The sequence below is a fragment of the Drosophila kikkawai genome, chromosome X (genome assembly GCF_030179895.1).
Source record: "Drosophila kikkawai strain 14028-0561.14 chromosome X, DkikHiC1v2, whole genome shotgun sequence".
Lineage (NCBI taxonomy): Eukaryota > Metazoa > Arthropoda > Insecta > Diptera > Drosophilidae > Drosophila > Drosophila kikkawai.
In genome coordinates this window covers 19638669-19662932 of record NC_091733.1, presented here as the reverse complement: position 1 = coordinate 19662932, position 24264 = coordinate 19638669, and the positions used below count along the sequence as shown (strand labels likewise).

General features: G+C 43.1%; 2 protein-coding genes across 2 annotated transcripts in view; one reads left to right on the top strand and one right to left on the bottom strand.

Moving 5' to 3' along the window:
- The window catches only part of LOC108082895 (allatostatin-A receptor), a 68180-nt gene extending 61031 nt beyond the window's left edge, over positions 1–7149 (bottom strand). Inside the window, exon 1 of the mRNA XM_041775049.2 lies at positions 7137–7149. The gene's annotated coding sequence lies outside the window, so the exon portion shown is untranslated. The remainder of the gene's footprint in view (positions 1–7136) is intronic.
- A 1295-nt stretch (positions 7150–8444) lies between these two features.
- The window catches only part of LOC108074139 (allatostatin-A receptor-like), an 86746-nt gene continuing 70926 nt past the window's right edge, over positions 8445–24264 (top strand). Inside the window, exon 1 of the mRNA XM_041774984.1 lies at positions 8445–8548. The gene's annotated coding sequence lies outside the window, so the exon portion shown is untranslated. The remainder of the gene's footprint in view (positions 8549–24264) is intronic.

Sequence of the window (24264 nt, the reverse complement as noted above, 5' to 3'; positions counted from 1 at the left end):
CGTACGACTTGGTAACAATTGATGGAACTCGCTTCGATTGAGTTCGATTACTTCGATAGACAAGTTGTTTTGCAAGTTCCTTAATTACACTGGCCGAATTCTGTGTCTGAATAGTCGAGTGTTGTGTTGGTAACCAATATTTAGAGGTACAATGAAAATAATAAAATGAATAAGTTCATGTTTCTCGTACAGAAATACAAAGAAATATTATTTATATTTTTATCTGTTGTTTTTGAACCCTTTCTCCTGTTGAATTATCAACTGGTCCCCCTTTCTCTACTGCAACTAGTTACCTAAAATATTTTAATCGGCTTCCCACAACTAATTCCTTTGATCGGTTTACAATTATATGAATTGGACAATTCTTTTCGGCAAGTTCTTGAGTAGAATCCAGGCAACATCGTTGGTGAAGGCGGAGCAGGTGGGAAACAAGAGTCGCCTGGAAACGCCGTCGGCTGTCTGCTATCTGTTTTCATTCGCTCGAATTTTCCGTGTCGAAGGTAGGACTCGAAATTTGGTTCAATTAACGCGGCGTAGAATAAGGAATGACGTAGCAAGGGGGCCACGGGGGAAGAGAGTGAGAGTGAGAGTGAAAGTCCTCGTCCTCGTCGTCGATTTTGTTGATGTCCTGCGATGACGCTTCACTTACAACAGCCCAGGCAAATATTTAATTTGTGCGAATGACCACATCCGTTGTCCCCTTTTGACACTGAAAGAAATTCTCCTCCTTCGAGGCAGCCTGTTGCTGTAATATACAAGCTGAAATACACTCCACTAGCAATTTATTTATGAAGAAAACTGAGCGACTTCTTAGGCACTTTCCTCGTCAGAATCCAACTCAGCCCGAGGACTCTCCTCCGACACAGAGTTCCTATACTAACGCCTCAACAACGGATGCTCTTGCTTATTTATTTATTTTCTAGTATCAATAAATAATACATTTGTTTAAAAACTCAAAACTAAATAGAAAATATATTCGCAGTGGCCGTGTTTGCCGTTCGTTACGTCCTCAGTGGTCAACACATGCGGGCCGGAAGGTCAGGCCCCCGGAAAATGAATGAAAATGGCCGACTGGCATGACAAGAAGAAAAGCCAAGAGCAAGAGGGGAAAGGGAGAGCGAAGAAGACCCGACACGCAAAACCCTCCGAATGAAAATAACGACAAACCGAACGAAGTTCGGGGAAAAGCGGAGGTAAACGAGGGGAAAGTTACGGTTACGGGCATTCACATGCTACATTAACTTTGAGCGGGCACTTTTCGGGGACTTTTCCGTTTCTTCACCTTTGCCCCGCTAATGATTTCATTAATAAAATCAAATTAATCTCCTCCATGGGCAGAACTACTTAGTATTTAAGCAGGAGTTATGTCTGCTGAGGGAAGGTGACTTTTCGAGGGAGGTTTAGGGGGAGTTTTAGGAGGGAATGTCTCTCTATAACTTGACTCAACTTGTATTATTATTCCAAAACACTTTGTATTATTTATTTTCAGGAAACCACATTAAAATAGGAAATACAATGCCTTGCATAGAGTATAAATAAATACCAATTGTTATGCGACTTCATTTGTACTCTGTAACAAATACAAAACTACGAGTTTCTTATTTTCCTGCTGAGAGTTTTCCCAGTGCGGAGCACAAATTTCGGTTAAAATGGCCAAGTTCGTGGTGCTCGGACACACCCTCAGTTAGGTCTCTGCCTCTGCCACGCCTCTCCGCCCACGGACACACACACAGACACGACACATGCACCGTTGACTTCATAATTTAATGCCAGGACCACGCCCACTCACCTTGTGTAGCAGTGATGGGAGGGCGGCTGCTGCTTAACCCGCTGGCATATTTTCACATTTCTTTTGTTCAGCATTTTTCCCATCCCATTCTCCTCGTTGCTCAAGCAACCAGCAATCCTTTGTGACATTTGACTCGTCACACAGCCACACCTACACACCCACCCACCCACACACCACGCACAAGGACATGTTTGGCAGAGACTGAAACATGCAAACTGCATACATTTCGGTCTAAAAGTTTTATTACTTGGCCTGGCTCTAGACACAGCCAGAAATTATAATTTGGCAAAAGTTTACAACTTTTCAGCCGCAAAAGGGGGAGGGGAAGTGCGCTAACACTGATCATAAATTTTAATAAGCGAACGGAGCCGCCACACGTTGATGCCTGCCTCGAATCGTGTTTAATCATGTGAGAGTTCTGTGAGCTCACTTCCGCCTCTCCATCGTCCCGGAAGTTGGCGGCGAACAGGCATAGTTAGTTGGTAAAATTAAACTTTATATCGCAGGCACAAATTTGCAGAGCGTAAAATAAAGAACTGCCATGGGAAATGATGTGCCAAATATGGTTAATTTTATAATATTCTTTACTATGAACAGAGTCATGTATTTTTTAATAAAGTTATGAGCTTATTTTTAAAGTGCGCAGAATACTAAAGGAACCAAACAGAATCTCTTAGTCTTACTTGAAAACCCAAATTCTCTGTGACGTCAATGATGACATCCTGTTCAGAGGACTTCTAAAACTCCGGAAATTATGCAGTTTACCTAGCTCTTACCTTCCAACCTTCGAGGAGCGCTCTTGACCTTTGCAGGGAAATGAACTGTCCGAGAAAAGCCGCAAAGTTCATTAAGCACACAAGTGGCTAACTGCACATCATGAGCTTCCTGCTCCGGAATACCAGCTCCCGTTCCATTTGTCTCCGTGTTTTCGGGTTTTCGTTTTCGCTTTCGCTTTCGGGTTCTCCGGTTCCCTATTTCCCCAGGTTCCCCACGATCTCTAGTCCCCCGGCGAACAGTGGCCGCAGAAAATTCCTAGAATTCCGGAAATGAATGTGCGCAATTTCGCATTGGACACACTGTGGCCCGAGGAGAGGGGACTATCTGTATTTTTTGGGTCGCCAGTGCCGGGGAAATTCATGGTCATGGGAGTGCTGGATTGTGTTGAAATTAGAATGAATTGCAGCTAATTGAAATGCGTTGGGATTGAAGTGAGTTTGCAGCGAATCGAAGGGGATTCGGTTTGGATTTCAACTGGATAGTTGAGGGTTGAAAGAAGACAGTCAAGTTGTAAGGAACTTATATCTCAAGACGTAACAATTAGTAAGCAACCTAATTACGAGGCAAGTGCCACCCTCAAAGAACTTCAAGTGGCTCTAGGCAACTAAAGCCACATCCACTTATCCCGTGGAATATACCATTAGGTTCAGCTGCACAGCTCGCGGTGTCAAGTGAGCGGCAATTGCAGACGCGAAACTGTTTCTAATTTATTAATCAATTATTTACGAATGCGTGAGGGGAGCCACTCGACCTGTGGCTGGGTGCCAGAACCCCACTCGATTAGCATGCAGCGGCATCGCCGAAAGCCACAAAGCACCAAAAACACAGAAGACACAGAAACACGGCTCAGGAGGGATGTGTGGATGAGCACTTCAAAGCGATTCGGGCCCACGTCTGTCTGCCAGCCCCCTCCTACTACTCCTCCTCCCACCCGTTCCCCTGGCTTCTTGGAAACGAAAGCCATTCGCTTTCATCTCGATAACGCCGATGAGCAGCCAGGATGACGCCCAGTGTGCCAGCAACAACGCGAGTTTAAGTTAATTAACTAATTGTGAGGAAGACATTTCGGCGACATTTCATATTTCATGGGGACAAGGTTGCCAAAACAAAGGAGCTGGAGTGGGAATTCATACCAAAGATCCTACTGACTATATTCGGGGAATACTTAACCCTCGGACATTCCCAGGAACCACTTTACTCCAAGACGAAGGCGTAGTCTGTCTGTTATTAGCATTAACTTAATTGTTAAATAATTATTTTAAGCTATTTATTAAATATTTACAGTCATTCAAATTCATGATTACACTTAAGCATGATTATAAATTTATTTACAAATTTATTTCATTGTAGGCATTTGGCATTTGTTGATAAGTACAAGTGCGCAATGAGCTGCCTCCTTCATCAGTTTTATTAGAGAATTACGGATATTTCAATTATTTTTGTTTATTTGTAAACGAATCTTTTGAAAAAGTCCTTGACATTCTCACCAGCTTTCCTCCGAGTACTAAATGCACCCAAAGGAAGCTCACACTTCACCTGACCTGCCTGGTTCTCCGCTGACAACTCCTCTCAGCCACATCTCCTGAATGTGTCCTTAAAACTGTTTTCACAGACACTTGGCTTGCCGGGTGAACAGTAATCCGGCTCAAGCGGGGAATTCGTTCGGGGAAACAACAGTAAACAAGGCAGAACGACTCGTTGCCACAGATATTTGCATTGAAAACAAATTAAGATGCTCCTTTTCCCTGCTCCACACTCGATTATCACTTTCGCCTGGCAGGCAGTTCACAAATCATTTGTTTACACGATATTTCCCTCTTTGTTTTTCTCTGTTTCGGTCCTTCCGCTTAAGTGATGTCAATCAATTAAATTTACACACCAGGACGAAGGACGGAGGCGGCTGCTGCAGGAAGCCACACCCACTGGCATCGCTTATACATTTTTCATGACACTCGCGTATGTCGTCCCGTCACCCGACTTTTCCCGGGTAGAAAGTGCTTCGGCAAAAATTTGTAAACGTGTTTATCTTGCTTCCCCCTGCCAGTCTCCGTCTCCGTCCCCGCCTCCGCCTCTGTCTCTGTCTCCATGTGGGCCAAGTGAGCTTATGAGTGGTTGGGTGGGGCAGAGTGGGCGGGAAAGTGGCACCGGATAAGCCGGGCTGGAAGTATAAAATAAAATAAAACTGGGAACCGAGACAACACAATAACATTTGCATTTGCCGAGGTGTAATGCCTAAGCTTTATGGCAAGCGTTATTATTACAGCAGAAATGGTTGCATTTTCATTAAGTCGACTTTCAGGAGCCCGCGAAGCCAGGAAAATGTTTACGGCTCAACTGATTAGTCGAGCATTTAGCGCATCCTTCGAGGTTACTTCAGCTGAAGTTGCCTTTTATTTATTATTGAAATTGGCAGCATTTACAGTTTGATGAATTTCCAGCTAACTTTCACTTAACTCCGCTTTTTGTTAGAGAAATGGTTTAAAGCCACTAAAAATATGACAAAACCAAGTGCAGAGTCGTAAATTACAAGACATACGCAGGGGATATATTGACAGAGTCTAAATACACCCAATTAAGTACCTTTTTAGCCCCAAGTTGCGTCCAAAAATTGTTTCAGTTTTGTGTAAATTTGTCCGAGAAACTGGACTCTGGCTTAGCAGAGACCCACTGGGCTCTGACTCTTCCTCTCGATCCATATTTACCTTATTCCACCTCAAACGGAAGTTAATTCCGAAATATTTTCCACAGGGAGAGATACTTTCCGTATCTGGGAGGGCGATATGAGTCCGACTTATGAGCTGGCGCCTGGAAATATGCACCCGATTCTGGCTCCAAGGAGGGCGAGTGTGGTCAAAGTGCTTATCAGCTGAGTGGGGGGACGGGGTGGAGTGGAAAATTACAAAATGGGTGAGGGGTGGCTCTCCGGCCTTGATGGGGTCCCAAACATCTTGACTGACTGCACTTTATGGTTCATTTTGCATGCCTCGGATGAGCCCAGGCCTGGACCCCGGCGAGGAAAGATATCGGGCGGAAAGGAGGAAAGGGTTTCAGTTACACATAACCCAAGTTTAGTCCGGATTCTGCCCGGGATCCCTCCCCCCTGCACCATGACTATGCGTTTCGGTATTTTTACTGCTACGCTCCCATTTGCGAGACAGAGAATTTTGAGTTGCCTTTTCATTTTTAATGCCGCATCTTGGTCTCGGACAATGTTTGAAGGGCGGGGAGTGGGCGGGGACCACAGGACTTGTGTGCGCTGTCCTTGCCTGCAGCGTTAAATTCTTGTTAAAATATTATGGCAACTTTCTGCAATTCTTTTTGCGCTTTAAAACGGAATTCAGCCGAGGAAATCTCTCTTCCAGCAATTTCGAATCCTCTTTTTCAAGGCGCTCAAAGGGACTGAGATCAACTTGTTTATACTGGGAAAATATGGCGAAATATGCAGCACATTAATGTAATTTGTACATCTTGAGACTTGGATTCTTCACATGAAGTATATTCAAGCCGCAGAGAGGAGATCAATTATTTACCTAATTGTTAAAAACAATTTTATCTGATTTCCTTGGGTCTGTAGTTGCGTTTCCCAGATGGAAATAGTAGGTGCCTCCTCGACGGAAGAGTACCTCCAGCAATTAGCCAACGTGCTCGAGGTCACACGCTTCCACTGAAGACGCAATTATTTCAGTTGATTTGGCCCGAATTGACGCGACTCTGGTTCGCTCTGAGACAGCGAGTGGTCGTCGGGACTCAGAAACACTTAGTGGGCGGGCCGAAACCACCTCCATCCCTGTCGCACCTAATTAGGCCAATTAAATTTAGCTGCAAATTACACACACATTAAATGTGCAAATTGGGCGGCCAGCTGAAATTGAAATTAAATGCATGTCGCATGTGGCTGTGGCAAGTGGCAAGTGCCACGAAGGGGGTGGGGAAGGGGAAGGGGCGTCGCGTGCAGAGGCAGATGCACCTCGATGACTTGGCTTCGGATTGGATTAGGCGGGTGCACTGGCTCCGAGGGGCTTATTAAATCGTGGGTAAAGTGGAGAGTGCAAGCACGTCACGAATGCAATTGGATTATCCTGGATTAATTCAGTGAATCGAAGGTGCTGTCCCGAGGAATGCACAAAGCAGGCAGTGAATAGCTAACGAAGGACGAGGTCTTAATCAGAGGACACTCTCTGATGACAGCACTTGGTTATTAAATCTATATTTAAATAGTAATATTTATAGAATGTCTGTTTGATTGTTTAGTCAAATTTCTGAATTAATTATGTTAAGTTTGCAGTTGAATCTGCAGATGAAAATCATATATCACACACATTATAATCTGGAAATTTATTTGTTCTTCTTTAATTGGTGTCTTAATGATGACCATGTCCAACGTAATCCCTGAGAATTCCAGAGTCCACTGAAAGGAGACCCGCTCCGGATGCTGAGTTCATTAAGAGGCAGAATCGCGTGAAAAATCTTTATTACCGGCCCTAATTAAACGCTTCTTTTTCTTGAAAATTCTGGGGCCACTCCTTTATTCAATTACCGGCTTCTCAATTCAATTTCCGCCGCCACTCACCTGATTTTGATTCCCGGCAGCCACAGAGAGCGGGAACCCAACTTAAGCCGGGTTTTTCCTTTTCAAAATTAACTTTGTCAGAATTTCTTTCTTTTGAAATTTTTATTTATTTATGTTGTATTGAGGGATTAATTTTTCAGGGCACTTTAAAAAATAGGAGTTAAGCTTTTTTAACCGTCAGAAACTAAACGCATCGTGAAGCTTACGGAATTATTTGAACTACAGTTTTTAACCCGCTTTTACGCGTCGCAGAACCGTCATTCAGGACATTCGCAAGCGAACTGGGCAAAACAGTGGCCAAGTGGGCAGAAGACCAAACCAAAACACAGGACGAAAAGCCGAGCCGCAGGACCCGAAGGATCCGAAGGCAGCCACTCAATTTCGACTCGGTCTGTCACTCAAAACACTGGCGAGGCGCCTGCGAGTGGGCGGTAAATGTAACAAGTCGAAGTGAACAAAGGAAAATGGATGGTTTTATGAAATATAAAATATATTTTTGATCAGTTTAAAGCTTAAAATAATTTTTGTAATAATTAAATAATATTGTAACTATCTAAAAAAGGGGATAAGGAATTGCTTACACCATTAAACAACAAAATCGGTATAAGAGTTGTTCAAATTTAATAATAAAAATATTTTAAATTTAGAATTTACCAATAACAATATTTTACAAATTAATGTTTCTATATATTTGTAAAAAATTTATAAAAGGTATAAATTAAGGTATAAATTCAGCTGCTTATAAATAATTGTCATAAATATTCCCTTCTTTACTTTTATTAATATTTAATAAATTCAAATTAACAAAAAATCTCAAGGATATATATATGGTAAATATTGAAAATAGGCAGCGGCAAAGCACGCAACAGGCGCGCATGCAAATTCATTCCCAAAGGACACGAGGCCGAAAAAGTATTTGTAAACAAAGCCAACGAAGTGCCAGACTGAGTGGAAACTCATTCTGAGCGGCAGCTCGAGTCCCTGCCTCGTGGCCAGACGAGCAATTGAGTCGCAGCCTTCGGGTCCTTCGGTTCCTGTGGCTCGGCACTTCGTCCTGTGTTTTGGTTTGTTCCTCCGCCACTTGGCAACTGTTTTCCTTCGACGCGTAGTTCACTTGCGAAGGTCCTGACCGGCGGTTCTGTTGCCACGGACTGACAGAAGTCGTGGTGTGAAACCGGTATATGGATTGTATTCGAATAATTCCGAATTCGTCTCGTGTTGAAATAGCCAATTTTTTGACAGTGTCGAAACAGTTAACAAAGCTTAAGCCCTTGTTTTTTCAAGTGTGAAAGAAACCAATAAGAGTATAATTAATACAAAGAATTTTTGGAGGAATAAAATACGGTTGAAAAGTAATTTTTGGAGCGAAAAGCCCGCCCAAGTTTTGCCTGCTGTCAGGGAGTTCAAATCAGGTGAGTGACAGAAGAAGTTAAATTTAATAACCGATAATTGAATGCTTCCCCAAGAATTAGCATTTAATTAGAGCCGGTAATAAGGATTTTGCCGCTATTCTTCTTTCTTATGAATTTCTACATTCAGAAGGGGCTTTAACTTTGATTGATTTTCAGGGATTATTATTTCATTCAAGACCAATAGCAGAAAAAAAGATATTAATTATAATAAATAATATAATTAATTTTATAAGGAACCCCTTATAGGGCCGATACTGTGACAGTTCAAAGAAATCAATGCATAATTTGTATTATATTAATTTACCAATGAAACTAATGTATAAGCTGTGTGAAATATGATTTCCAACTGCAGATTCTACTACAAACTTAAGCTAATTAATTCAGAAATTTTAGTGAATCATCAAACAGACATTCTATAAATATTACTATTTAAATATAGATTTAATAACCAAGTGCTGTCATCAGAGAGTGTCCTCTGATTAAGACCTCGTCCTTCGTTAGCTATTCACTGCCTGCTTTGTGCATTCCTCGGGACAGCACCTTCGGTTCACTGAATTAATCCAGGATAATCCAATTGCATTCGTGACGGGCTTGCACTCTCCACTTTACCCACGATTTAATGAGCCCCTCGAAGCCAGTGCACCCGCCTAATCCAATCCGAAGCCAAGTCATCGAGGTGCATCTGCCTCTGCACGCAACGCCCCTTCCCCTTCCCCACCCCCTTCGTGGCACTTGCCACTTGCCACAGCCACATGCGACATGCATTTAATTTCAATTTCAGCTGGCCGCCCAATTTGCACATTTAATGTGTGTGTAATTTGCAGCTAAATTTAATTGGCCTAATTAGGTGCGACAGGGATGGAGGTGGTTTCGGCCCGCCCACTAAGTGTTTCTGAGTCCCGAGGACCACTCGCTGTCTCAGAGCGAACCAGAGTCGCGTCAATTCGGGCCAAATCAACTGAAATAATTGCGTCTTCAGTGGAAGCGTGTGACCTCGAGCACGTTGGCTAATTGCTGGAGGTACTCTTCCGTCGAGGAGGCACCTACTATTTCCATCTGGGAAACGCAACTACAGACCCAAGGAAATCAGATAAAATTGTTTTTAACAATTAGGTAAATAATTGATCTCCTCTCTGCGGCTTGAATATACTTCATGTGAAGAATCCAAGTCTCAAGATGTACAAATTACATTAATGTGCTGCATATTTCGACATATTTTCCCAGTATAAACAAGTTGATCTCAGTCCCTTTGAGCGCCTTGAAAAAGAGGATTCGAAATTGCTGGAAGAGAGATTTCCTCGGCTGAATTCCGCTTTAAAGCGCAAAAAGAATTGCAGAAAGTTGCCATAATATTTTAACAAGAATTTAACGCTGCAGGCAAGGACAACGCACACAAGTCCTGTGGTCCCCGCCCACTCCCCGCCCTTCAAACATTGTCCGAGACCAAGATGCGGCATTAAAAATGAAAAGGCAACTCAAAATTCTCTGTCTCGCAAATGGGAGCGTAGCAGTAAAAATACCGAAACGCATAGTCATGGTGCAGGGGGGAGGGATCCCGGGCAGAATCCGGACTAAACTTGGGTTATGTGTAACTGAAACCCTTTCCTCCTTTCCGCCCGATATCTTTCCTCGCCGGGGTCCAGGCCTGGGCTCATCCGAGGCATGCAAAATGAACCATAAAGTGCAGTCAGTCAAGATGTTTGGGACCCCATCAAGGCCGGAGAGCCACCCCTCACCCATTTTGTAATTTTCCACTCCACCCCGTCCCCCCACTCAGCTGATAAGCACTTTGACCACACTCGCCCTCCTTGGAGCCAGAATCGGGTGCATATTTCCAGGCGCCAGCTCATAAGTCGGACTCATATCGCCCTCCCAGATACGGAAAGTATCTCTCCCTGTGGAAAATATTTCGGAATTAACTTCCGTTTGAGGTGGAATAAGGTAAATATGGATCGAGAGGAAGAGTCAGAGCCCAGTGGGTCTCTGCTAAGCCAGAGTCCAGTTTCTCGGACAAATTTACACAAAACTGAAACAATTTTTGGACGCAACTTGGGGCTAAAAAGGTACTTAATTGGGTGTATTTAGACTCTGTCAATATATCCCCTGCGTATGTCTTGTAATTTACGACTCTGCACTTGGTTTTGTCATATTTTTAGTGGCTTTAAACCATTTCTCTAACAAAAAGCGGAGTTAAGTGAAAGTTAGCTGGAAATTGATGATCTGTAGATGCTGCCAATTTCAATAATAAATAAAAGGCAACTTCAGCTGAAGTAACCTCGAAGGATGCGCTAAATGCTCGACTAATCAGTTGAGCCGTAAACATTTTCCTGGCTTCGCGGGCTCCTGAAAGTCGACTTAATGAAAATGCAACCATTTCTGCTGTAATAGTAACGCTTGCCATAAAGCTTAGGCATTACACCTCGGCAAATGCAAATGTTATTGTGTTGTCTCGGTTCCCAGTTTTATTTTATTTTATACTTCCAGCCCGGCTTATCCGGTGCCACTTTCCCGCCCACTCTGCCCCACCCAACCACTCATAAGCTCACTTGGCCCACATGGAGACAGAGACAGAGGCGGAGGCGGGGACGGAGACGGAGACTGGCAGGGGGAAGCAAGATAAACACGTTTACAAATTTTTGCCGAAGCACTTTCTACCCGGGAAAAGTCGGGTGACGGGACGACATACGCGAGTGTCATGAAAAATGTATAAGCGATGCCAGTGGGTGTGGCTTCCTGCAGCAGCAGCCTCCGTCCTTCGTCCTGGTGTGTAAATTTAATTGATTGACATCACTTAAGCGGAAGGGCCGAAACAGAGAAAAACAAAGAGGGAAATATCGTGTAAACAAATGATTTGTGAACTGCCTGCCAGGCGAAAGTGATAATCGAGTGTGGAGCAGGGAAAAGGAGCATCTTAATTTGTTTTCAATGCAAATATCTGTGGCAACGAGTCGTTCTGCCTTGTTTACTGTTGTTTCCCCGAACGAATTCACCGCTTGAGCCGGATTACTTGTCACCCGGCAAGCCAAGTGTCTGTGAAAACAGTTTTCATTCAGGAGATGTGGCTGAGAGGATTTGTTAGCGGAGAACCAGGCAGGTCAGGTGAAGTGGGTGGGTGCATTTAGTACTCGGAGGAAAGCTGGTGAGAATGTCAAGGACTTTTTCAAAAGATTCGTTTACAAATAAACAAAATTAATTGAAATATCCGTAATTCTCTAATAAAACTGATGAAGGAGGCAGCTCATTGCGCACTTGTACTTATCAACAAAGGCCAAATGCCTATAATGAAATAAATTTGTAAATAAATTTATAATCATGCTTAAGTGTAATCATGAATTTGAATGACTGTAAATATTTAATAAATAGCTTAAAATAATTATTTAACAATTAAGTTAATGCTAATAACAGACAGACTACGCCTTCGTCTTGGAGTAAAGTGGTTCCTGGGAATGTCCGAGGGTTAAGTATTCCCCGAATATAGTCAGTAGGATCTTTGGTATGAATTCCCACTCCAGCTCCTTTGTTTTGGCAACCTTGTCCCCATGAAATATGAAATGTCGCCGAAATGTCTTCCTCACAATTAGTTAATTAAGTTAAACTCGCGTTGTTGCTGGCACACTGGGCGTCATCCTGGCTGCTCATCGGCGTTATCGAGATGAAAGCGAATGGCTTTCGTTTCCAAGAAGCCAGGGGAACGGGTGGGAGGAGGAGTAGTAGGAGGGGGCTGGCAGACAGACGTCGGCCCGAATCGCTTTGAAGTGCTCATCCACACATCCCTCCTGAGCCGTGTTCTGTGTCTTCTGTGTTTTTGGTGCTTTGTGGCTTTCGGCCATGCCGCTGCATGCTAATCGAGTGGGGTTCTGGCACCCAGCCACAGGTCGAGTGGCTCCCCTCACGCATTCGTAAATAATTGATTAATAAATTAGAAACAGTTTCGCGTCTGCAATTGCCGCTCACTTGACACCGCGAGCTGTGCAGCTGAACCTAATGGTATATTCCACGGGATAAGTGGATGTGGCTTTAGTTGCCTAGAGCCACTTGAAGTTCTTTGAGGGTGGCACTTGCCTCGTAATTAGGTTGCTTACTAATTGTTACGTCTTGAGATATAAGTTCCTTACAACTTGACTGTCTTCTTTCAACCCTCAACTATCCAGTTGAAATCCAAACCGAATCCCCTTCGATTCGCTGCAAACTCACTTCAATCCCAACGCATTTCAATTAGCTGCAATTCATTCTAATTTCAACACAATCCAGCACTCCCATGACCATGAATTTCCCCGGCACTGGCGACCCAAAAAATACAGATAGTCCCCTCTCCTCGGGCCACAGTGTGTCCAATGCGAAATTGCGCACATTCATTTCCGGAATTCTAGGAATTTTCTGCGGCCACTGTTCGCCGGGGGACTAGAGATCGTGGGGAACCTGGGGAAATGGGGAACCGGAGAACCCGAAAGCGAAAGCGAAAACGAAAACCCGAAAACACGGAGACAAATGGAACGGGAGCTGGTATTCCGGAGCAGGAAGCTCATGATGTGCAGTTAGCCACTTGTGTGCTTAATGAACTTTGCGGCTTTTCTCGGACAGTTCATTTCCCTGCAAAGGTCAAGAGCGCTCCTCGAAGGTTGGAAGGTAAGAGCTAGGTAAACTGCATAATTTCCGGAGTTTTAGAAGTCCTCTGAACAGGATGTCATCATTGACGTCACAGAGAATTTGGGTTTTCAAGTAAGACTAAGAGATTCTGTTTGGTTCCTTTAGTATTCTGCGCACTTTAAAAATAAGCTCATAACTTTATTAAAAAATACATGACTCTGTTCATAGTAAAGAATATTATAAAATTAACCATATTTGGCACATCATTTCCCATGGCAGTTCTTTATTTTACGCTCTGCAAATTTGTGCCTGCGATATAAAGTTTAATTTTACCAACTAACTATGCCTGTTCGCCGCCAACTTCCGGGACGATGGAGAGGCGGAAGTGAGCTCACAGAACTCTCACATGATTAAACACGATTCGAGGCAGGCATCAACGTGTGGCGGCTCCGTTCGCTTATTAAAATTTATGATCAGTGTTAGCGCACTTCCCCTCCCCCTTTTGCGGCTGAAAAGTTTACAACTTTTGCCAAGTTATAATTTCGGGCTGTGTCTAGAGCCAGGCCAAGTAATAAAACTTTTAGACCGAAATGTATGCAGTTTGCATGTTTCAGTCTCTGCCAAACATGTCCTTGTGCGTGGTGTGTGGGTGGGTGGGTGTGTAGGTGTGGCTGTGTGACGAGTCAAATGTCACAAAGGATTGCTGGTTGCTTGAGCAACGAGGAGAATGGGATGGGAAAAATGCTGAACAAAAGAAATGTGAAAATATGCCAGCGGGTTAAGCAGCAGCCGCCCTCCCATCACTGCTACACTAGGTGAGTCCCTGGCATTAAATTATGAAGTCAACGGTGCATGTGTCGTGTCTGTGTGTGTGTCCGTGGGCGGAGAGGCGTGGCAGAGGCAGAGTCCTAATTGAGGGTGTGTCCGAGCACCACGAACTTGGCCATTTTAACCGAAATTTGTGCTCTGCACTGGGAAAACTCTCAGCAGGAAAATAAGAAACTCGTAGTTTTGGGTAATTTCATGTTTTTACAATTAAATAATGGATAACTTTATATGGAATACTATTTTAGTTTTCCCTAATAAGTTTGAATTTATTACAGAGTACAAATGAAGTCGCATAACAATTGGTATTTATTTATACTCTATGCAAGGCATTGTATTTCCTATTTTTAATGTGGTTTCCTGAAAATAAATGATACAAAGTGTTTTGGAATAATAATACAAGTTGAGTCAAGTTATAGACAAGACATTCCCTGCTAAAACTCCCCCTAAACCTCCCCCGAAAAGTCACCTTCCCTCAGCAGACATAACTCCTGCTTAAATACTAAGTAGTTCTGCCCATGGAGGAGATTAATTTGATTTTATTAATGAAATCATTAGCGGGGCAAAGGTGAGGAAACGGAAAAGTCCCCGAAAAGTGCCCGCTCAAAGTTAATGTAGCATGTGAATGCCCGTAACCGTAACTTTCCCCTCGTTTACCTCCGCTTTTCCCCGAACTTCGTTCGGTTTGTCGTTATTTTCATTCGGAGGGTTTTGCGTGTCGGGTCTTCTTCGCTCTCCCTTTCCCCTCTTGCTCTTGGCTTTTCTTCTTGTCATGCCAGTCGGCCATTTTCATTCATTTTCCGGGGGCCTGACCTTCCGGCCCGCATGTGTTGACCACTGAGGACGTAACGAACGGCAAACACGGCCACTGCGAATATATTTTCTATTTAGTTTTGAGTTTTTAAACAAATGTATTATTTATTGATACTAGAAAATAAATAAATAAGCAAGAGCATCCGTTGTTGAGGCGTTAGTATAGGAACTCTGTGTCGGAGGAGAGTCCTCGGGCTGAGTTGGATTCTGACGAGGAAAGTGCCTAAGAAGTCGCTCAGTTTTCTTCATAAATAAATTGCTAGTGGAGTGTATTTCAGCTTGTATATTACAGCAACAGGCTGCCTCGAAGGAGGAGAATTTCTTTCAGTGTCAAAAGGGGACAACGGATGTGGTCATTCGCACAAATTAAATATTTGCCTGGGCTGTTGTAAGTGAAGCGTCATCGCAGGACATCAACAAAATCGACGACGAGGACGAGGACTTTCACTCTCACTCTCACTCTCTTCCCCCGTGGCCCCCTTGCTACGTCATTCCTTATTCTACGCCGCGTTAATTGAACCAAATTTCGAGTCCTACCTTCGACACGGAAAATTCGAGCGAATGAAAACAGATAGCAGACAGCCGACGGCGTTTCCAGGCGACTCTTGTTTCCCACCTGCTCCGCCTTCACCAACGATGTTGCCTGGATTCTACTCAAGAACTTGCCGAAAAGAATTGTCCAATTCATATAATTGTAAACCGATCAAAGGAATTAGTTGTGGGAAGCCGATTAAAATATTTTAGGTAACTAGTTGCAGTAGAGAAAGGGGGACCAGTTGATAATTCAACAGGAGAAAGGGTTCAAAAACAACAGATAAAAATATAAATAATATTTCTTTGTATTTCTGTACGAGAAACATGAACTTATTCATTTTATTATTTTCATTGTACCTCTAAATATTGGTTACCAACACAACACTCGACTATTCAGACACAGAATTCGGCCAGTGTAATTAAGGAACTTGCAAAACAACTTGTCTATCGAAGTAATCGAACTCAATCGAAGCGAGTTCCATCAATTGTTACCAAGTCGTACGCTCCGATTCATTCAATTTCCCTCAGTTCTCTTTTTTCTGGATTCAGTAAAGTCGATTAAGCTTTGATCTCCCGACGCTTTCAAACTTTTCCCTCTTATTTTGTGGTGCATTTGTTCCTTCGAACGGACAGATTTAAATGGATTTTTTGTTCGCTTTGCCTTAGGCCGGGTTCTGGGGCTGTCATTGAGTGGTCAGGAGGACCTCAAGGACCTACGCCTCCCTCGGACTGCTTTGTGGGGCAAAGGCTTGCGAGGAATGTAAATAGATGGGAGTTCGGCCAGCAGGTACTCTAGTTCAGTGTTTGCTCCACGACCTGACACAATCTATGGCCAAAAAGTGAAATCTATTCTATCCTACGAATGTATATATGTACATATAAATCGGCTGCGACCCACTGGAGCGCAACTAAGCGTGGCTATAGCCAGCCACCCATGGAGCCACCCGCCAACGCGATGCGAGACAAATCAAATGTGGCAAAGGCGCGAGGAGGCGCTAAACGTTTGCTCCCTTACCTCCCCCTAATGCCTCCCCCTCATCACCTATTCCCGAAAAACTAGATAAAGATATCGACAAACGGGAACACGGGAAGCGAGGCGTTGCCAGCTTTATCTTTTGGCTTTGGAGTCCCTCCCCGAAAGCTCCATTCAAGGATGATTGCTTGACACTTGATACCGGAGCACACACTGAGAAAAATTATACCTGAGTATACCAAGAAAATGTTTATTAAATTATTTTAAGCATTAAATTATTTAAGCATTCGAGGGGGAAATGTGAGTGCAAGAAAGTCATTAAAAATTAAATAAATAAAAAAATATAAAGCCAGGTTCACTTATCTTGCTTGGAGTTCCCCAATTGTGAACCTTGAGATCTTAGAACTGACAGTTTCCAAGAGATGTACAACTAACCAGGAAATTTGAATGACTGTAGACCCATTTACTCCCAGTGCAGCACTTCCGCTAAGGCAATAACCGATGCTAATGCTTTATACGTGTCAATGCGGCCTCGGGTTTTGACTGATATCTGTCGGCACTTCTCGCACCCAAAGGGAGCCAGGACTTTGACTGAGAGAGGAGGCTCTCCACTCTGTCGCTGTCGAGTTGTGACAAATAGCCTTCGTCCTTGTCGCCGGAGGAGTCCTCGCACGCGGGAAAGTGGAATTGCAGGAGCCAACAAGTGGGCTACCTCTCGCCCACTTGGCTCCGTGGAAGATTCACGGCCTTCGATTAATCACAGCCATCGATCCGATCGTTGACCACTGCCACTGGACTGATACCGTTTGATGAAAAGACAAATGGCCACAGACTCGATTGGATTCTCCGAGTGCCATAAATCTGCGGGGCTCCCCGACGGACTTTGGCGAATTGGCGGGCCGTAAAACGGAGAGTGGCGAGGCCTAATAGCCACGTTAATAGATAAATCACATTGCCAGAGGGTTATTTAATATTCGATGAATGATGTATGGGGGTTATAGATTAGGTTATTGAATTAGTTATTAATTAAATGTGTTTATTTATAAGGAGTATAATTAAAGCTAATTTGAATGGGAAATTATTTAACCTTTTTAAAAATGTTTGATCTTCGTTCACAAATAACTTAAAAAGGGTATTGTTTAATTACTTATTGATTACAAATTAATGGAAACACCTCTAAATGTTACATGAAATACTATTAACTAAAACTAAAAAATGTATCTGTGCTCTGCCAGAAGTTTCTACTTTTCCAGTGTGTTTACGAACAATTTCACTCAAGGCAAGTGTCATTCTAGGCATGTAGCCTCTTCCCGTTTTGCACCCACTCATCCGCCCCGTTCCCTCTTCCTATTCCCCCCCTATTACCCACAGCCTTTTCCAAGCCTAAGCAAGAGATAAGCCCGTACATAGACATGTACATAGGAAGCCAGGGAGGAAGATATACGTTGGTTCTGGCAATGATATATGGATATAGGCACCTAAGTACGCAGGCAGGCGAACATTTATGGCCTTTCCCTGTGCATTATCCCCGAGTGTGTGAGTTGTGAGCATTTAAATTGAATCAGGTTTCGCTTTATTAAGCCATTTTAGCCACGTCTTGCGTCCTAATGAACCCGTTCCCAACTTAAGTGACACTTTCTCTATTTCCCCTCCCAAGAACTTATAATGCAATTTCCATAAAGTTGTCAGAACTTGGTTTCTGCCTTCCATTCGTGTTTATTTTTATGCCAGTTTCATATACTTTTAGTACCGAATAGTCGTAGCAGGGATATCTAGTACTCCCACTGAAGGATCCTAAGAACTGAGGTTGAACTCTAGCTTTTTTTGCTCTTTTCAGGTCAAGAGTGACTTTATTATTTAATCAAATAACTATAGGATATAAAAAAATATACGTTCTAATGTAATAAACTCAGAAAAGTCGTATTTTATTAAAAACACTACTTAAAACGAGCAAGTTTGTGGCATTCCCGGGTATTCGATGGTCGGAACCCTTTTCCGGAAACTCCTTCCTGTTTCTTATTTGGCAATACCAAGTTTTGGCATATAAAAAGCAAAAGTTTAAACAGTTTACAGCTTACAGCTGGCCCCGGAGGCCATTGAAGAAGGAGAGGCGACAAATAGGGGCAAAAGTGGGAGACTTGGGGCTACCAGGGGGTAGAGGGGAGATCGGGACTCTGAAATATATGGGAGAGAGGGAGGAAAAGCAATTTACGAGGCCAACCGCCCGAGGAAAGGGGCAGGAAAGGCAACAGTTGGAAGAATGTTTGGTCACATCAAGCATACGCACTGGTGTACCGCTTCTCATTACCACTCCCATCGACTGTCAAAAATTAAACGATGCAATAAATTACGGCGCTGCCAATGTGTGTCTGTGCTGGAATATCCCTTTATATATGCAGATTTCCTGAATCTCGTTTCGTCAGAAAAGGGTTGGTCCAAGGCCGTTCCCCGGACACCCGATACCCTGCTGGCTGACCCCCGAATCGGGTTAACTGCGGGTGGATTAGGTTCGATGAGCGAACTGATTTGCCCCCCAAAGTTGTGGGAGGAAGTGCGGACATCAATCATGATCATTGATTCGGGGTTCTCCAGTCAGTTTCGCCAGCGGTCGTCCCTTTAAAATATTCAAAAAGTGCTGAAAAGGCAAAATTTGAATGTTTTCAGGGGTATTTGCAACATTACGAAATGTTTATGAAGAGGCTTCCTTTTATAAACTATTAAATATATATAAAATAAGTAATTGCTTGACTAAATAATTCCTGTAAATGTTTCTAGTGTCATTAGGAGGATGCTCCATCCATCTCTGCCATCCTCTGGCTTGTCCCATATCCCACACACTCTGGCACACCCACTCTCGCACACCCATTCTCGCGCACACACTCGTCCATATGTTAATGTCTTCATTTTGTCCCCGACTCATCTGTGTGTCCCTCGCCCAGGGTTCTCACGCAATTCGAAACATAATTCGGTTTGTTTAATGCGCATATTTATTCCGTTTTTTGCCGCTGTTCTTTGGATCGTCATTTTTATTTTGTCGTGAATTAAGTTAATTAATGCGAGGCATAAGCCGCCGCTTCTGCCATTTGGCTCGTCGTCCTTGGTCCTTGTTGTCCTTCGTCAAGTCAATCACATGATAACGGCAGCCCCGCCCCAAAAGTATGTCTAATGTTTTCCCAACTTTATTTCGCTGCCGCTGCTTTCGTTTTTGTTTTAATTAATTTTCTGAGGGATTTGTGTGGCTTATGAAGTTTAAATATTTAACTTTGTTTGCGACCCAAAACAGAGGGGAAAAAGAAACAAAGCCTATGGAGAAGCGTTTGAAAGGGAATGCAAAATGTCGAATTCAGGTAAGGGGGGCATTAACTAATTGAAGGGATGCATATTCTGTGATATCGCTCATACGACATGTTGAGCGATGAGGGTTGGCATGCCCTTAAATGCTAAAATGGGTGTATTTGATTAATTTTAATCTTTTAGACAATTATTTTGCAATTTAAACTCAATTTGTTGTATTGTTTAGTCAAGAATACTTTACTTGAAAATGAGAAAATAATTATTATTAAAATATACTTAATTTAGTTACTTTAAACATTACCTTTTAAAGTTCCTTTTTAACTAAGACAATTCTGGGGAGATTATTCCCACAGTTTCTGCTCTTCTCTCTGTCTCCTTGCTTTCCTTTCTTATCCTTCGCCCACACATTGACAGCGAATGCTCCACTTATTAAAATACTGCCACTCAATGGCACTTCCTGCGCACAGGATATGTAGGACATTCCTGGATAGTCCCTTCCGGCGGACCTAGGACCCTCCTCCGCGTATGGAATATCCTGGCGAAGCATTAACAGAATGTAAACAAATCACAATAAACAACAAATAGGCATTCGTCCTTGTTCTTTATGCCCTGCACTTGACATTTTTCCCTTTGTAAATGTGTGTGTGTGTGTGTGTGTGTGGGTGGGCGTGGCCAGGGGATCCTTTCAATTATATTGACAGCGGCAAAGTTTCTGCCACACGTCCCGCTCTCTTATGCATAAATTTTAAATCACAGAAACAGGAAAGTTGCTCCTCTCCCTTCTCCCTTCTCCGCCATTTTTGCTACAAGTCTACGAGAGACCGGAAGTGGTGTGTGTGTGAGTGTGACATGTGTAAACTGAAGGGGCGTGGCACATGCTTAATTCAATACGCATCAACAATAATTTATGAATTTTTATTGAAGTTCTGATGCTGTTTTCGTGATGAGAACGTGGCAAAAAGTAGCAAGAACCACTCTTGTCATCACCAGAATCATAATTTCATAAATAATTTAAAAAAAGGAGGCCAGGGAACGAGAATGAAATAAAATATATATTTTGTGGGCTAATAAGGGACTAGATGAGGTAAGGCCAGAGTGGCAGAAGTCTTGCTTTCCCTTTCCCAGCTTTTTATAATTCCATTAATCCATTTTGAGGAGCACTTGGAATTGAGTTTATTAACACAATGATGAATTCTGCAGTCTAAAGAGATGTTAGATATTTCGCTAGTATTTTTGGTTTAATTTTCACGTTCTTAATTTATAAATTAACATGTTACAAAGCCACAATAAGTTCCCTAGCAAGTGTGCCACTTTTAATTACCACTCTTTGCTTTGTTTCCCCTTTTGTTTATAATAATTTCGGATCGATTTCAATTGAGTTCGGGATTGAGCTCATTAAAATGCCGGTCAAGTGACTCACACAAGCGGGGAGAAGGGTCAGGGTCTGCCGAAGAGGTTAACAACTTTGCCCGCAAATCCCAGCCTTCAAGTGCTGCAGCATCGCAGAGGTCAGGGTCAGAGGAGCTCGTGGGTCCCTCCAGGACTCCGAAGAGCATCTCCGAGGGCAGTTGATTAATTCCCAATTTTATTTGGCGTTTTTATGAGCGACTGACTGCAGAGATGGCGACACAGTGTGGCCAAGCCGAAGTCCTTGCCAACCCAAAAACCTCCTAGTCCCATCCCAATCCTTGCTGCTCCTGCCACTCCTGCCACTCCTCCACTCTCCCTCCTCCTTTGTTGTGCCAAATGTTGCGATTTTGTTTGCTTTGGTTTAGGGTTTCGCTTTTCGGCATGTTTTTATGCCACCTATCACGTTGCCACACGCAGGAACAAGGACACGGCGAAAAAAGTCAAAGGTTAAGGGATGTGAAAAAACTTAAGGGTTCCTGTACTATTTTCTAGGGGCTTTTTCTGCCAGTGTAAGTCGTGGCTGGGTGGGTTAGGCAGAGGTGGTTTTCCGGGGTCTTTTGTGGGGAGCGTGGCCCAGGCGATATTTTATTTCACCATTAATCGTAAAAATTGTCGATTTATTGCTTTGAAAGCGTTCGGGCTGTGCCAGTGCCAGTTGCTGATTGAACTCTGTGAAACTTAGCATGTGCCCTTTGGTTCCCCTTTGGTTCCCTTATCCACCTTGTTAACTCCGTTGAATGTTTCGCCTTTGATGGCCAAAAGTGACAATAGAGGAGCAGGGATGAAAGGAGGCACCGCCAGGTGGCAGCAACCGGAAGTTGGAGAGTAAAAAATATATATAAAAAACGAAGCGATGGAAACACTTTTCTAGGATGTACTTCGTCTTTGACTATGACGGATAGGTGACAGAAATATGGGATTGCTTTCCAGCTGAGCCCAAATATAATCGTTTATTTTTATTGCTTTTTACTTACTTCCCTTTCTGTACATAAGAATCGAAACAGGAACTCTAACAGGAGTGATTCCATAAAATTAAATCCTTCGCTTTGTATTCAGAATTCGCGGTTGATCAGTCTTTTCAAGTTTTCAAAGGTTCATATCAGCCAAGTAAATATGTTCTTAATTCTTTCATATATTTATTAAATTACGCTTTGATTTTTCTTTTTAAATAATGAGCAAAAAACCAAAGGAAATCCAAATCAATTTCCGTAATTGTATTCCAAAATAGTTGCCGTGAAAAGTGCAAACTCAGATGTTACCACCTCTGTCAACAGTCCCCCATCAACATTTCCCCGGCATTTTCCCCATTTTCCGGCCAGCAGCCAAATTGAGCCAACACAAATTTATTTATGCTTTCAATTAGCATACGGAGGTGGGTGTGCTGGGGGTGGGGGTGGATGGGCGTGGCCAAGGTCGGATTCGAACCTTACTCGATTGAGAAATTACTCTAAAAAGCAAACAGCTGGCATTCTCTTCTGTTTCTGTTTTGTTTTCTCCATTCCCGAACCCATCCTGGGGGAGAGGAGACCTAAACAAATTCCATGGTGAGGTCTTTCTGGGAAATACACAAGTGAGGTCTCACAACGCACCCAACAAGGTTTTCTGCGGGCCCTATTGGAGTACTTGGCAGCCGCATTTATTACTCATTTACAAACATTTTCGTCCCTGCTCCTTGTTCATTTTTTCCTTCCTTTATTTTTCCTTTCTGTTTTGCGTGGGCTATTCTTTTGCTATTTACTTTGGACTGCGAAACGAGCAAAAGTTTCAAATCTTTAACTGAATTTAATACGCACAAAGTGTGGTGTCTGTCTCTCGTAGCCCATCATCGGTGGGTCGCGGTGTATGATTTCTGCATTATGTTTATTAATATGCCGATGTAATAACCTTTGCTCCCTCTTCCAGTGTGTGATGTGTGGGTGTGGCAGCTGTTGTGAGGCGTCGTCCTGACGCCAGCCACAAGACCACAGAAAGGGTTCCAGGACGGAGATTGGAGGAGAAAGTGGGATTGGTTCTTTGAGGGGTTGAAAGGCCAGACGAAAAGCCAGCAGGGGATGGTTTTTGAGGTTGCTTTAAGCCCCTGTGCCAGAGGTATACCTCCGATATTCCCATCTCCCAAAGGTAGGACCTTGTGGGATCCGGGAAACCCAAGCAGAGATTGCTTAGGTGAATGTATTATCCGCATGAAATATATGTATGTTGGTAGATCTATTCATGTAAGTTATCTGTACGAGCTAAGAAATGTTTGTTAAAATTTTAAATAATTAAATTTTATTTTTAACCAGAAGAGCCTTTGTGCTATTTAAGTAAACCTCAAATAAAATCTACAAAACTTATTCAGTAATAAATCTAAGAAAATCTCCCTCTACCCTGGTGAACATCTAAGGTTTAGGCTTCCCCCTCCCTACCCCCGGAAATGGGGAAATCTGGAAATTAGCATTCCCCAGATTAGTTCTGCCAGGTTATGGGAATGTTTGTGTTCGCCTCTCTCCACAAACCTCGCATATCGATGATGATTGGTAATCGTATCCACCGGAATTCCTGGAATCCATTGCAAACCTGTGTGGCCTGTGTGTGTGTGTACGTTGCGTATACGCCACGTGGCCGCATGTGTAAATGCTGAATAAAATATGCCTCGAACGAGATCCAGGCCTTGGTTTGCCGAATCGAGGGGGAAAGGCGGGGCTTATGGCATAAATATTTCATTTTCATTGGAATTGCCTTTTCACAATTCGTTAAATCTGGACAATAATTCCCGTCTTGGTCGAACCCTGACCCCGGATCATTCCCATTCCCATTTCCTCTTGTTTTAATGCTCTATTAATGCGCAGTGATGTGGGAGTTCCTTGACGTCGGAGGCGATGACTTGAGGCCATGCTGGCTGTGTCAAAGGTTAATTCGTTGCTTGGATGGGTCGGATGGGTGAATTAAGAGGCTCTTTAAGCATCAGGTTCTTAAGTAGGCAAAGTAAATATAAGTTATCTTGTTACCTTACATTTCATTCTTGAAAATAATTCAGAATAAATTCTTTAAGAAACATATTCAGTAGGAAAATAATACCGTCCATCGTTTACCTTTGCAGTAGTTGGGAATTTTGGCTTTTCCATTCACATTCCCCTCACCTTTTCCGTTTTGATCCGAAACCTTTGGTTTTCGGTGGATTTGTATTTCGTATTACATCAGGAAAACTATACCAGGGAAATGTATGTATTTTTTTCTCGTTTCGATGGGCATTTGTGGTTACTTATCTGGTGGCTTTTCCCACTTTCCTCGCCACTTGATC